Genomic DNA, 12,193 nt, shown 5'->3' on the forward strand with positions numbered 1-12,193 from the left:
ATCCAAAGAGATGACGTTCTAAAGGGACAGAAAATAAGGTTTTAAGCCATTATAGCATTCCACAATATTTCTTTTAAACCATGAAGAAAATATGATTAAATATAAAAGATTTTTATGCATACAGTTCGTAACATGGTTCATAGCCTGATGTTACTTTCTCTGATCCAAATACATTTACGAATAACTATAAAATGTCTTGAACAAAAATATAAAGCATAACTGCAACAAAAAGATAGTTTTCATAATAATATAATGAAACAAAGGCAGACCAATAGTGTCTTTTGATGGCCTTACGTGCTTCTGTTCTAGATGCCAGTGAAACAAAGAAGTGACATGTGTAATTATCAGGCTTAATGGCGGTGACTCTTTCAAAGGGGTTGTTAGCTCTAAGTCCCCCCCCCCACCCCCCACACACACATTCTATTCCTGCCCTTGCCATTTACAACCATTTTTTACCTGAACCTATTTAGCAATACTCTCCACCTATGGATTAATCATTTATGATTAATGAGAAGTAGTATTGGACATTTTTCTTTTTCCAAGTAAAGTGCACCTGCTCTCTGCTACCACTAGCTGCTTGTCACTTAGATCATTTTCTGGAGCCCACATAATTACCATAGTGTGGCCATCAATCCTCAGTACCTGACCTTTTCCCTCGGCAGACTAATGGCCATTTAGTTCACTTGGTCCTCACACAGAAATGACTCTCTAGAACACTTCACTGGCTGTGCTAGTGGCCATCTATCTCAATTCCTAGCTTTCCCGTCCTCTCAGACAGCAACCGTGAACTGCTTTTAGCTTTCAGTACGTAGCATGATACTTCTTACACCAAACTGCTGTCTTGTCTGTTATCATACCTCTCCCTACTCGACATCACCTCTAGAATATTCCTCCAGTCTTGTCCAGCTGATATTCCTGCTGAAATCTTATTATGTATGATTTCAGTCCTGCTACTCCAAGTGTGGTCCAGGGACCAGCAGCATCAGCATTAAGGACGAGGTTTTCAGAAGAGCGGTATTTCAGGGCCCGCCTCAGACCTATTTCATCGAAGCGTGCGTGCTCACCAGATCCCTAGACCGTGTGTGTGTACATTAAAACTGGAGAAGTACTGTCCCGTCATATAAACTTCTCGCTCTTATGGTACCAGCACCGAACTCCACAATGTCTCAGAAAGAAAACAACCATCTCCTCGGATTATCAGTTCTTCTCTCCAAACCATTAGCTCTCCTTCCCTCAACTAGGAACACTGTTTAAGGTTAATTCGTCCATTTTCTTACCTTTCTTTCTGAGTTACAGACAAGATCCCTACCAGAGTACAACGTAACCACATGACGCACTTCTAATAACTTCTCGCCCTTCAGTGCACAGCATGAGCGTCACTTCCTTAAAAAAGGTCTCCGTGATCCCAAAGTGAAGACTGGTACCCCGTGATATGCTCACACAGCATCCTGGACCCTAAGAACGTTTACTCGCAATTATAAATAAATAGTATTTTATTTCATTCACTGTTTAAAAGTAAAGTCCACCAGAACAAAAGAGCTGCCTATTTTGTTCCCTGCTTTAGCCTCAGTGCCCGGCAGAGCACCCGCACACTGCAGAAGCTTAACAAATATTTGTCGAATGAATGACCTACAATGCACAAGAGTGTTCAGAATCGACAGTAAGGCCTTTACCAAAGCACACACTTAAAATGAAGGTAGATGGAGAGATCGTGCACAGATGACTGGGAAGGGTATTTAAACAAAGCAACATCGACCAACAAAACAAACACAGCTTCTGCTCCAAAGATTACCATGCACATGCTCCCAATCTGTTTTCTCCTTCACTAGGAACAAACGAATCTAATCACTAATCAGTCTTGCTCTGGGTGCCGGACTATCATTCCATTTGGCCTACCTGCCACTGGCTCTGCCTACAGCGGGAGTTCTCAGAGTGTCTTCTGTTAAGCCTAACATTACAGAAATCTGCAGAAATGTAGAGCCGCACCACCCTTCTCATGGGTTTATTACTATTTTTATATGAACTAGTAATTCTTTTTTTTTTTTTTTTTTTAATTTTTTTTTCAACATTTTTTTTTTTTTTTTGGGACAGAGAGAGACAGAGCATGAACGGGGGAGGGGCAGAGAGAGAGGGAGACACAGAATCGGAAACAGGCTCCAGGCTCCGAGCCATCAGCCCAGAGCCTGACGCGGGGCTCGAACTCACGGACCGCGAGATCGTGACCTGGCCGAAGTCGGACGCTTAACCGACTGCGCCACCCAGGCGCCCCTGAACTAGTAATTCTTAAAATGTTTCTTTCATGGGGAGCCCGGGTGGCTTAGTCAGTTAAGCTTCCGACTCTTGGTTTCGGCTCGGGTCATGATCTCACGGTTTCAGGAGTTCAAGCCCCGCATCAGGCTCTGTGCTGGCAGCACGGAGCCTGCTTGGGATTCTCCCTCTCCTCTCTCTCTGCCCCTCCCCAACTTGCGCCGTCCCTCTCGCAAAATAAATACATAAACTTAAAAAAAGTTTCTGTCTTAATTTCTAATATAGCAAATACTGATAGCTATAACCCATACAAACCAAGAGCGGAGAGAGGTCCTGAGACAAAAACAACTGAGAAATGGTGGACTATAGAAAGTTGTGCGCAAGCATCAAGATCAAATGGTCTAGACCCACTGCTATGTTCTGCACCTGCATCCCGGTGTGCAATCCAGAGAGGAGGGACAGTCTGAGAAGACCTAAGCTGCTCCTTACTTGTCTTTTCTATTCTAGTCCTCCTGCAGACCGCAAAGAGAACTTTTCGAGAGCCAATTACACACACACACACACACGCACACACACACTCATACATATATATATATATATATATATATACATATACAGGCACCGCGGTGACAAATCTACTGTAAAATACAACCAATTTAAAAAGAAAAACTAGGATAGAAATCACTTAAAAAAGCTTTTAAGAATTTTTTAAGAATTGTGTGGTATAGTATTTTACGAAGGACTATATGGACTACAGAGATATCAAGGACAGGTACTGGAACCTAAAGCTGCTGGAGAATTTAGAGTTTTAGAAATTCTGTTTCAAAAACACTTTCATCTAAAACACACACACACACACACACCTCTGACAGTGTGGACTCTATGAGGTTTGGGATGGGGAGGGGGCAGAGGCACGTGAGGAGAAAGAGAACAAGCCACAGTATCTTGTGTTGAAGACACTTCGTATCTTCAACGGTAGTAATCACGCACCTAATCACACCTTACACTTACACCACACGTGTAATTTTTCCCAATGCTTTCATGTTAATTATCTCATTTTAGCCTTACAACTGTGAAATAGGCAGGGTAGTTATTACCATTTCATAAGAAAGAAACCTGAGGAACCAGGAACCTAGAGGCTGCAGGGCACTGTTGAAAGAGCACAGGAATAGGGGTTTGGAGACCACAGAGAACAGAGTGAGTTCTATGTGGAATGTTGTACTGTTGCTAAAAAAAATAAATAAATACTTTTTTTTTTTTTTTTTTTTAGTTTTTAATGTTTATTTTTGACAGAGAGAGAGAGAGAGAGAGACAGACAGAGACAGAGCATGAGTGGGGGAGGGGCAGAGAGAGAGGGAGACGCAGAATCTGAAGGAGGCTCCAGGCTCCGAGCTGTCAGCACAGAGCCCGACGCGGGGCTCGAACTCATGGGCTGTGAGATCATGACCTGAGCCGAGGTCGGACGCTCAACCTACTGAGCCACCCAGGCGTCCCTAAATACATTTCTATGGTAAGAAATGGAGAAGAGATTAAGTGAGGAGAAAAGCCAAGAAACTTTTATGTAAAATGGAATCCTACTTTTGTTAAGGAAGAAATATACCCATTTGCTTATATAGAAAGAACAATAATTAAAAACTATGTAATAGTGATTATCCCAGAGCAGGAGCACTAAGGTCTCTTGCACTGTGCTAAAACATTGTCATATTAAGTTTTACTTTTATTTATTTTATTTTCAGTAGACTTCATGCCCAGTGCAGAGCCCAACACAGGCTTGAACTCACAACCCTGAGATCAAGACCTGAGCTGAGATCAAGAGTCGGATGCTTAACCAGCTGAGCCACCCAGGTACCCCCTCACTACTTTTATTTGTTTAACTCTTCATTTTGAAATGACTTTAGGCTTACAGAAAAGTTGCATGAATTGTATAAAGAATTCCCTCCTATCTTTCGCCTAGATTCCATAAATGATAAAATAAGTTATCAAGTTTCTGTTATCATGCTCCCCCTGTTACCATGCATACATATTGGTTATTTTTTTTAATCAGTCAGGAAATTAACATTGATATGTTACTATTACCTGATCTAGAGACCTTATTCAAATTTCAGTAATTATCTCACTGATGTCCTTTGAAGCAACAGATGAATAAATAGAGATCGAGCCATCGACATATCCTGGTCCAGAATCACATTTTGCATTGTTGTCATATCTATACTGATTTTTTTTTTTTTAATTTAACAGAGATTCTCATTTAAAAAAGGCTCCTGGTAACTGTTGCTTCACCTGGAGAATGAGGACAATGACACTTGCCCTACATGTAGTAGAGACTTGAGAGCTCCGTATGAATTATTACACATGCATGACACTCAGAAGTGATGAAGCAGTACCATACTGTGCAACAAAAAAGAGAACAGACTTTGGGGTTAGACAGATATGGGCCTCTATCAAAGGAACTAAACTTGGGGCAAACTTGGTTTCCTCACATATGAAACTGAAGCTAATACCCTTACTGGAACAAAATAAAAGAATGAAGAGAAAAAAAAAAATAGTAACAGCAAATAACTTTCCGAGCAGCTCTCTGTGTCAGGCATTATGCTAAGTTCTTTATGTCACTTATCTCAATTGCCCTTATATCAGTCCTGTAAACTAGGTGGTCTTATTTACTATTCTCATTTTATAGATGAGAAAACAGAGAGAGAAAGCAAGTAAATGACTTGTTCAAGATCACATAACTAGGGTCGGGGACATTCCTTGAACTCAAGTTCATATGACTTAAAGCCCATACAATTATCCCTCATACTGGACTTTCTCATCTCACATTAGATATTCAGTAAATATCATTTTCCTTCTTTATATCCTTTCCTATGTGTATATTCAAATTATATAATTCTTTAATTTTTCCAACAGGACCAAGTTTTTAAAAAATGAGATGTACTTTAGGAAAGAATACATCCCCAGTATCTCATTCGTAAACTATGAATTTATAAACTTAATTTGTAAACACACTATGAAGCTCTGCAGAAAAAAAAATTAAGTCAAATGTTCTTTACAGAAATAACTATGGCACAAAAGATGGGACAACTCAAGACTGCTTTCCAGCAAAATTCACACTCTTAGAACGGTCATTGTAATAAGGAAACATGTAATTCAAAAATAAAAAGACAACTCATTTTTTTTAAAAAAATCATAAATACAATGAACCATGACGTATACAGCTTGTCAAGCCTAGAGCAAGATAAGAAAATAATGCTTATTACCCCTGAGAAAGAAGACTCCAACCTTAGTATCTCTCTCATCTGAGACAGGAGTTTTTGTTTGACCATGAACGTGGCACTCGCCTCTCTAGAACTCAAGTGTCCTCACTACAAGATAGGCAAAATACTGAATTTAGTACTGAGTAGCTTATTTGGCTTTTAGAAGTGTTTTGAAGGGACGCCTGGGTGGCTCAGTCGGTTGAGCGGCCAACTTCGGCTCAGGTCACGATCTCGCAGACCGTGAGTTCGAGCCCCGAGTCAGGCTCTGTGCTGACAGCTCGGAGCCGGGAGCCTGTTTCGGATTCTGTGTCTCCCTCTCTCTGACCCTCCCCCGTTCATGCTCTGTCTCTCTCTGTCTCAAAAATAAATAAACGTTAAAAAAAAAAAAAAAAAAGAGGAAGTGTTTTGAAGATGAAAAAAGTAATAATATAATTTGAAAACAGAGCTAAACTGTTTCCAGCCACCTCCGCCGTACTAGGTAAGGAAACAGATCTCAAGCAGCGCAAATCAATCAGTGATGTCTAACAGGTACACCTAAAGTGGACTCGCTGCACTGTTTCAATCCACTTAAATGCAAAGCCTCTAAAAAAGAAAAGGCAACAGAAGACATGGACGAGGGATAAATTATTTCTGACGTCACAATCCCATGACTCAACGTGAGTCCATCACCCTTAAAAGAAGCAGGCAGAAACAAAGGAATGAAGGTCAGAGTTATGAAGGGGCTTCAAAGTCTCTGGATGATAAGCATTTTGGAAGGCTGATGAGCAGAGGCCAACCTGACATCAGTTAAATGTCAGAGTAAAGATATAAAGCCTCAAAGAATACATTCAAACAGTTGATTGCGTTGTTTTTTTTTTAAAGTCTCTATTACCGGGATCCATGTGCCTAAAGGTGAGAGACCTTGAGGAAACAGTCACTCCTTGGGTACTTGAAGAAATTCATGATGGAAAAAAAATGTGTAGCAAAGGAGATGTGTTTCTACTGTTGGTATTTGCCACTATGCTTAAGTAGCTTGTTGATTGAGCACACAACTTTTTTCTTCTGGACCTATTTCTTGAAAATGGTCCAAGTAAGATAATTACACCCAAATCTATAAGCCTAGAAAATAAAAGTAATATATTGAAGAGCATACTAAATTTCATCAAGAAAAGTAACCCAGGGGCACCTGGCTGGCTTAGTTGGTAGAGCCTGCAATTCTTGATCTCAGGGTTGTGAGTTTGAGCCCCACATTGGGTGTAGAGACAGAAATAAAGAAATAAAGGAAGGGAGGACAGGAGAAGAGAGGAGAAGAGGAAAGGAAGAAAGGAAGAAAGAAAAGTAAGCCAATTATAGTATTTCACTTTGAGGTCTTAACCATGTTTATAAAATTTCTATCTGACTCTCCAGGCTCCATGAGGTATGTTATATCTTGTTATATCTCCTGAAGTTATCACCCGGATCACGGCCTAGAAAATGACGAAACAAACAAAACACACACACACACACACACACACAAAACCCCAAAGGGTTAATATCAATCGGCAGATCTGGGAGAAATGGCCAGAGAAAAAGCCTCCGGAAATATAAGTGCTTATAGAACAAGGATTGGCTCCATGATATTTGGCAAACAACTAACAAGAAAGTGAAAATAATAGGTTATTAAGTCTCCCATTAAAATCAATCTCCAAATCTAGTGAGGTTCAAGAAAGGCCATGAGAAATCAAAGAAAAAGGAAAATATCACTAATAAAACAGGAAGCTTTAAAGCAAATAATCTGAGGGGCGCCTGGGTGGCTCAGTCGGTTGAGCATCCAACTTCGGCCGAGGTCATGATCTCGCGTTCATGAGTTCGAGCCCAGCGTTGGGCTCTGTGCTGACAGCTCAGAGCCTGAAGCCTGCTTCAGATTCTGTGTCTCCATCTCTCTCTGCCCCTCCCCTGCTTGTGCTCTGTGTCTCTCAAAAATTAAAATAAAAAAAGTTAAAAAAAATTTTAAAGCGAATAATCTGAAATAGATCACATTCCCTCCTTCCCCTGCCTCAACTTGTAGCAGGAATTTAAAGGGATTTTCAAAGCATCTAATGAAACTAAACTGCCAAGAGCACTCGGGCAAGAAAAATCATAAATGAAACTTGGAGGAAAGTACCTTTTTTTTTTAAAGGTAGTACACTACTAGCAAAAACGAAGTACAAAACTCCAGTATGGCAGATTTGTTTAAATGTCTTTCATGAAAACTGCAAAAATAAGGATTAGGTAAACACGTCACTGGAAAGGTTAGAACATTTCCATTTCTACATTGTCCTCACCCCCTCCCCCAACACCGCTCTAAAACCATACCGAATTTATCACTTTCACGTCAGGTCCTGCGTTGCTGCCATTAAAGCCTACCGAGATTACCAAAATGCTTTCAGGCTGTGAGGTTGCAACATTGGTATCTGGGGTTTCGGTTGCAGAACACATGTACAATCAAGGCAGCCAAGGGTCATACCAGCCTCTAGTGGCTTTAATAAGCATAGCCCAGAGGAGGCTAAAACTAGACTTAGGAAACATCATTAATTAAAGAGGCAGGAAAAGCAGGAAAGTGAAATCTCTGGAGATCAGATTATTCGGACTGGGATCCAAAAGAGGAAATTAGGAAGCTGAGAAGGATGCAAACGTTGATCATTTGAAAAAGTCAAAGGTCAGGCAACTCTGGTCTGAAATAAAGATGGGACAAGGTATTGTATCTGCCAGGGAAGTCCTGAGTCCTCGGTTCTGGTTTTAAGGCATTAAGATATACAAATCTAAGAGCGGGCTACGGTCCTGCGCTGCCCACGCTTCAGGCAGCGTGCTACGCAGAGCCCAGCACACGATGACAGGAAGTATTCATAAACTCACAAGTGATGGGGCACTTCCTTCAACCACCAGTAACGAAGATCTAAAATAGCTTCCCGAAGCTTAACACAGGTGCCTTACTTAAAATTCTTATTATGCTTACTTGGGTCAGTAACAATTTTGACTGCAGAGACTTTAAACCTCAGCGTTTCTGCCTCTGGCTTCTACATAGCACACCTCGTCTCACCCTCCTATTATCAAGTCAGTAATTCTCAGGGGGAAGGAAGTGGGGAGTGTGGCGGAGTGACAGGTGGGTAAACCACACAGAATCCCCTTAAGGCTTTTCAAAACTACATAGCACTCCAACCCCACCCGGCCTGGAGAAATCACTGCACGTAATTAGATGTTACCGTGGGGAGCGTCTGGTGCATGTGTGAAGGCAGACGCGGGCAGAGGATCCCGGCCGTAAAACCCGAGGACCTCTGAAATGTCGCAGTTAAGTGGACTCATTTATTTTACTTTCTCTTATGAATGACCTTTCTTCACAATTTCCAAAGCACTTTCACATCTATCTCATCTGAGTTAGCAAATACTCCCTCACTTAGTGGCGACCGTCTACTTCATCATAAAATAGCACCGGGCAAAATTAAGCTGTTAGTGCATCCGGTGAACAACCAAAATAGCAAGTTAAAATGTAATGCAACAAAAGTATTTTCACGTGAAGTTCTTTGGAACCCCCACACCACCGGGCAAATTTAAGAGGGCATTGTGATGGTCTGCTGTAAACTCCCTGAAGACAAGAAACTATGCCTTATCCCACACCCTTCACAATTCCCTGAGCAACGCAGGTCCTTAACCAAGTAGGATACATTCATTTATATTCATTTATTTATTAATGCACACGCTCAACATTTATCCAGCACTAAATTCCTACTCTGGCTCTGTGCTGGCTTGGGCTGTTTATAAGTGACATTGGATTTTAGCCCTTAGTAATATAAAGTAATATAAAAGAAATCCATCACCATTTCTGTTTCTTTTCTCCTATTCTTGATTGTTAATATGACCAGAATCACATATTTCTATACATTTCAATTTTCAAACAAAGGGCACATATATAAATGGAGATCATGTTGATAGGTCTACAATCCATTTTCCTTCTACCTTGCCCCTGAAACAATTCTACCACAGCCATTATACAGACAATAATCCTATCATTTGACAATCACCTCAGTCACAGTTGCTGGATTGGAGCCCATGATTAAAAGCGTCTCAGCAACAGGATTTTTTTCAGCAAGACCAAGAAGCAACTCACCCTCTGTTCTGACTACTCAACTTCTGTTTATAGCTGTACCAAATCTTCTAGTCTCTCTTGCCTCCTTACAGGATAAACCAAACATGTTAAACTGTGATAACAACAACATGGTAAATAATATTTGTATTGCGTGCTAGAATTTACAGAGTGTCACAAACTGAACGTGATCTCCTTTGGTCCTCAAGACTCATTTGACAGATGAGCGAACTGGGACTCAAAGTGGGAGAGCTGGGATTGGGAGTCCAAACCCAGGTCTCCCGATGCCCGCAGTCCAGGGCTCTCTTCATCACAGCTGCCTCCTTGCCGTCCCAGGTTCAAAACATTGTGCAGACTGAGAACGTGAAAATAATGTTCATGAAAGGTTATGCTGTGAAACAGTAGATAGTGGTTATCAAAACTGTCCACAGAGACTCAGAAAAAAACCAAACTTCTCTGTTTAATGAGACCAAAATTGGCCACATGTTGAGAAACAAAATGGGTAAATAGATGGTAGGAAACACAGTTCAGTATAGTTAAATTGGATGATCACAGAAATGTGATACTCACAAATCCTCAAACACCATAATTCATAACGAGCCCACTCATTCTGTTTGCTTTAGAAATAAAGGAGAACTTCCTAAACTTTTTTTAAAAAACAGAATTGGAAAAAACCAAAACTATGATCTTGTGCTTCGGGCCAATACACCATATTATAAACTGAGAAACAGGTAAGTGAATGAAAACATTCATTTGATATATGATGCTCCAAAAGGAAAGACCAGTAAATATATATGTAGGTCTTTTATTAACATTTAACTTAAAAAAAATGCCAAACAGAGAAGGGTAAACAGATTTGAGAGCTACCGGGGTTTTAAAATTTTATAGCGAAACTCTGAATAACTTGCATAGGGTATTTACTATCAACCTTTAGCGTAAGAACATTCGAATTCCAAGAGATCATCACTAAAATAAATAGATCTTCATTAAGAATGAATTCACTTCACACTGTTCATGTTGATTGAGTGGTTACTACCAGGTAGGTACTAAATTGGGCATCATTTGTCCAAATATAAAGAGACGGTGAAATACAACAGAAGACATGTAAACAATATGGGATCCCCAATCTTCTTTCTATAAATAAAGGTACCTCCTCATATGTTACTGTAAATAGCAGCCATTCAAAGCCACACTTGTCTTTGGTCTACAATTCTGTTTAATACGCTTTTTCTATTCTTGTGTCACTATTAAGTTGTTCAAATCTTTTTTCAATGGGCAGAAAAAAAAATCCTTTATTCAAGAAGCATAGCGTGTGTAACTTGAAGAGACATTTCCCCCACCCATTAACTTTGTAGGAAAATGGTTTTTACTTTTTCAGTTTAAATGGTCAGGTTTGATTGATTCAGCATGAATTTTGGCTGGTTTTACTGACTGCTGTACTCTCGTAGCTAGAACAGGGCCTGCCATATAATATATATATATGTATATATATATATTTTTTTTTTTCTGAATGAATGAATTATTCCTATGATCTACGGCTCATTACATAAGGATATATCTATATGTAAGGATAGATACACAGAAGAACTTTATACTTTGACTTCTTAATGATTTTAAACTTGAAATAAAGAAAACCCCTCCTGTTTACATCACTCAGCTGCTTGTGAAAAGCAATCTTCCACGTATGTAAACAACAGCATGTGCAAGCTGTACAGTTATGCTAACACTTGGTCATTAGCTTGGTGACAACCTGGGTGTCATCAGCTACCTCTCTCTAAGTCCCACAGCTAGGAGAGCTAAACTGTAAAATGCCACAAAGACTCAATTAAACCCATATGCACATGCTGAGCATTCTCCTTTGTAAACTAATTATTTCTCCACTAAAATCATTGCTTTATCAAGGCCAGTACCGTTTAGAATGAACATTCTAAGAAGAACCAGAAAATAAGTCATATACAAGTTCTGCCTAGGAAGCTGTGATTGTCACTAAGTTGCCCCATGAACCTGTTGTCGTCCTTCCCCCCTCTCAGAACAGTGAATTCAATTTCTATTTAAAGAAACATTGCTTTTTTTCGCTAGAAAAATAAAACTGAGTTTGGAGAAAATCTCCTGTGAAAGGTTCGAAGAAAACTATCTGCCTGGAATGATCAAAATAATGTTTGCTGGGAAAAATGACCATCAGCTCCTTCGGAGTCTGGAGCGGGGCCACAAGGCATGATTAGGGGGTATCGGCTTCAGCCCTCGGTGCCAAGTCTGAGATCCCGTAAGAGAAGTAGAGGGCGAAAGAAGGGGCGACGTGGCCACCTGCCCAGTCTGCCGGGGACCGTGGGGCCACCGTCTGCTCCCAACTTTGTCAGCCTTTCCCCCTAGTGCATATGGTCCACGCGTCTCCCGGCTCAGGCCGGCGACTCCCAGGCCAGAGCGGAACTGGGGGACCAGCGGAGGCCCGGCGGCCCCGGGAGCGGCGCCCGGCGCCCCGCGGCGCGGGCTGGGGGCGCAGGAGGGGAGGGGGCTCGCCGCCCCTCCCCCCTGCGGGGCCGGGGCGCTCCCAACGGCGGCGCGGCGGCTTCCTCGACCGGCGCCCGCCGCGCCCTCCCCGTCCGGCCGGCCCGCAGGA

The 12,193-nt window shown here is 41.3% G+C and overlaps 1 protein-coding gene across 1 annotated transcript in view; it reads right to left on the reverse strand.

Annotated features, from left to right (window-relative positions):
- MACO1 (macoilin 1) overlaps positions 1 to 12,193 on the reverse strand; it is a 64,150-nt gene that overhangs the window by 51,135 nt on the left and 822 nt on the right. The window lies entirely within an intron of this gene.

This window comes from Panthera uncia (genome assembly GCF_023721935.1).
Source record: "Panthera uncia isolate 11264 chromosome C1 unlocalized genomic scaffold, Puncia_PCG_1.0 HiC_scaffold_4, whole genome shotgun sequence".
Taxonomy (NCBI): Eukaryota; Metazoa; Chordata; class Mammalia; order Carnivora; family Felidae; genus Panthera; species Panthera uncia.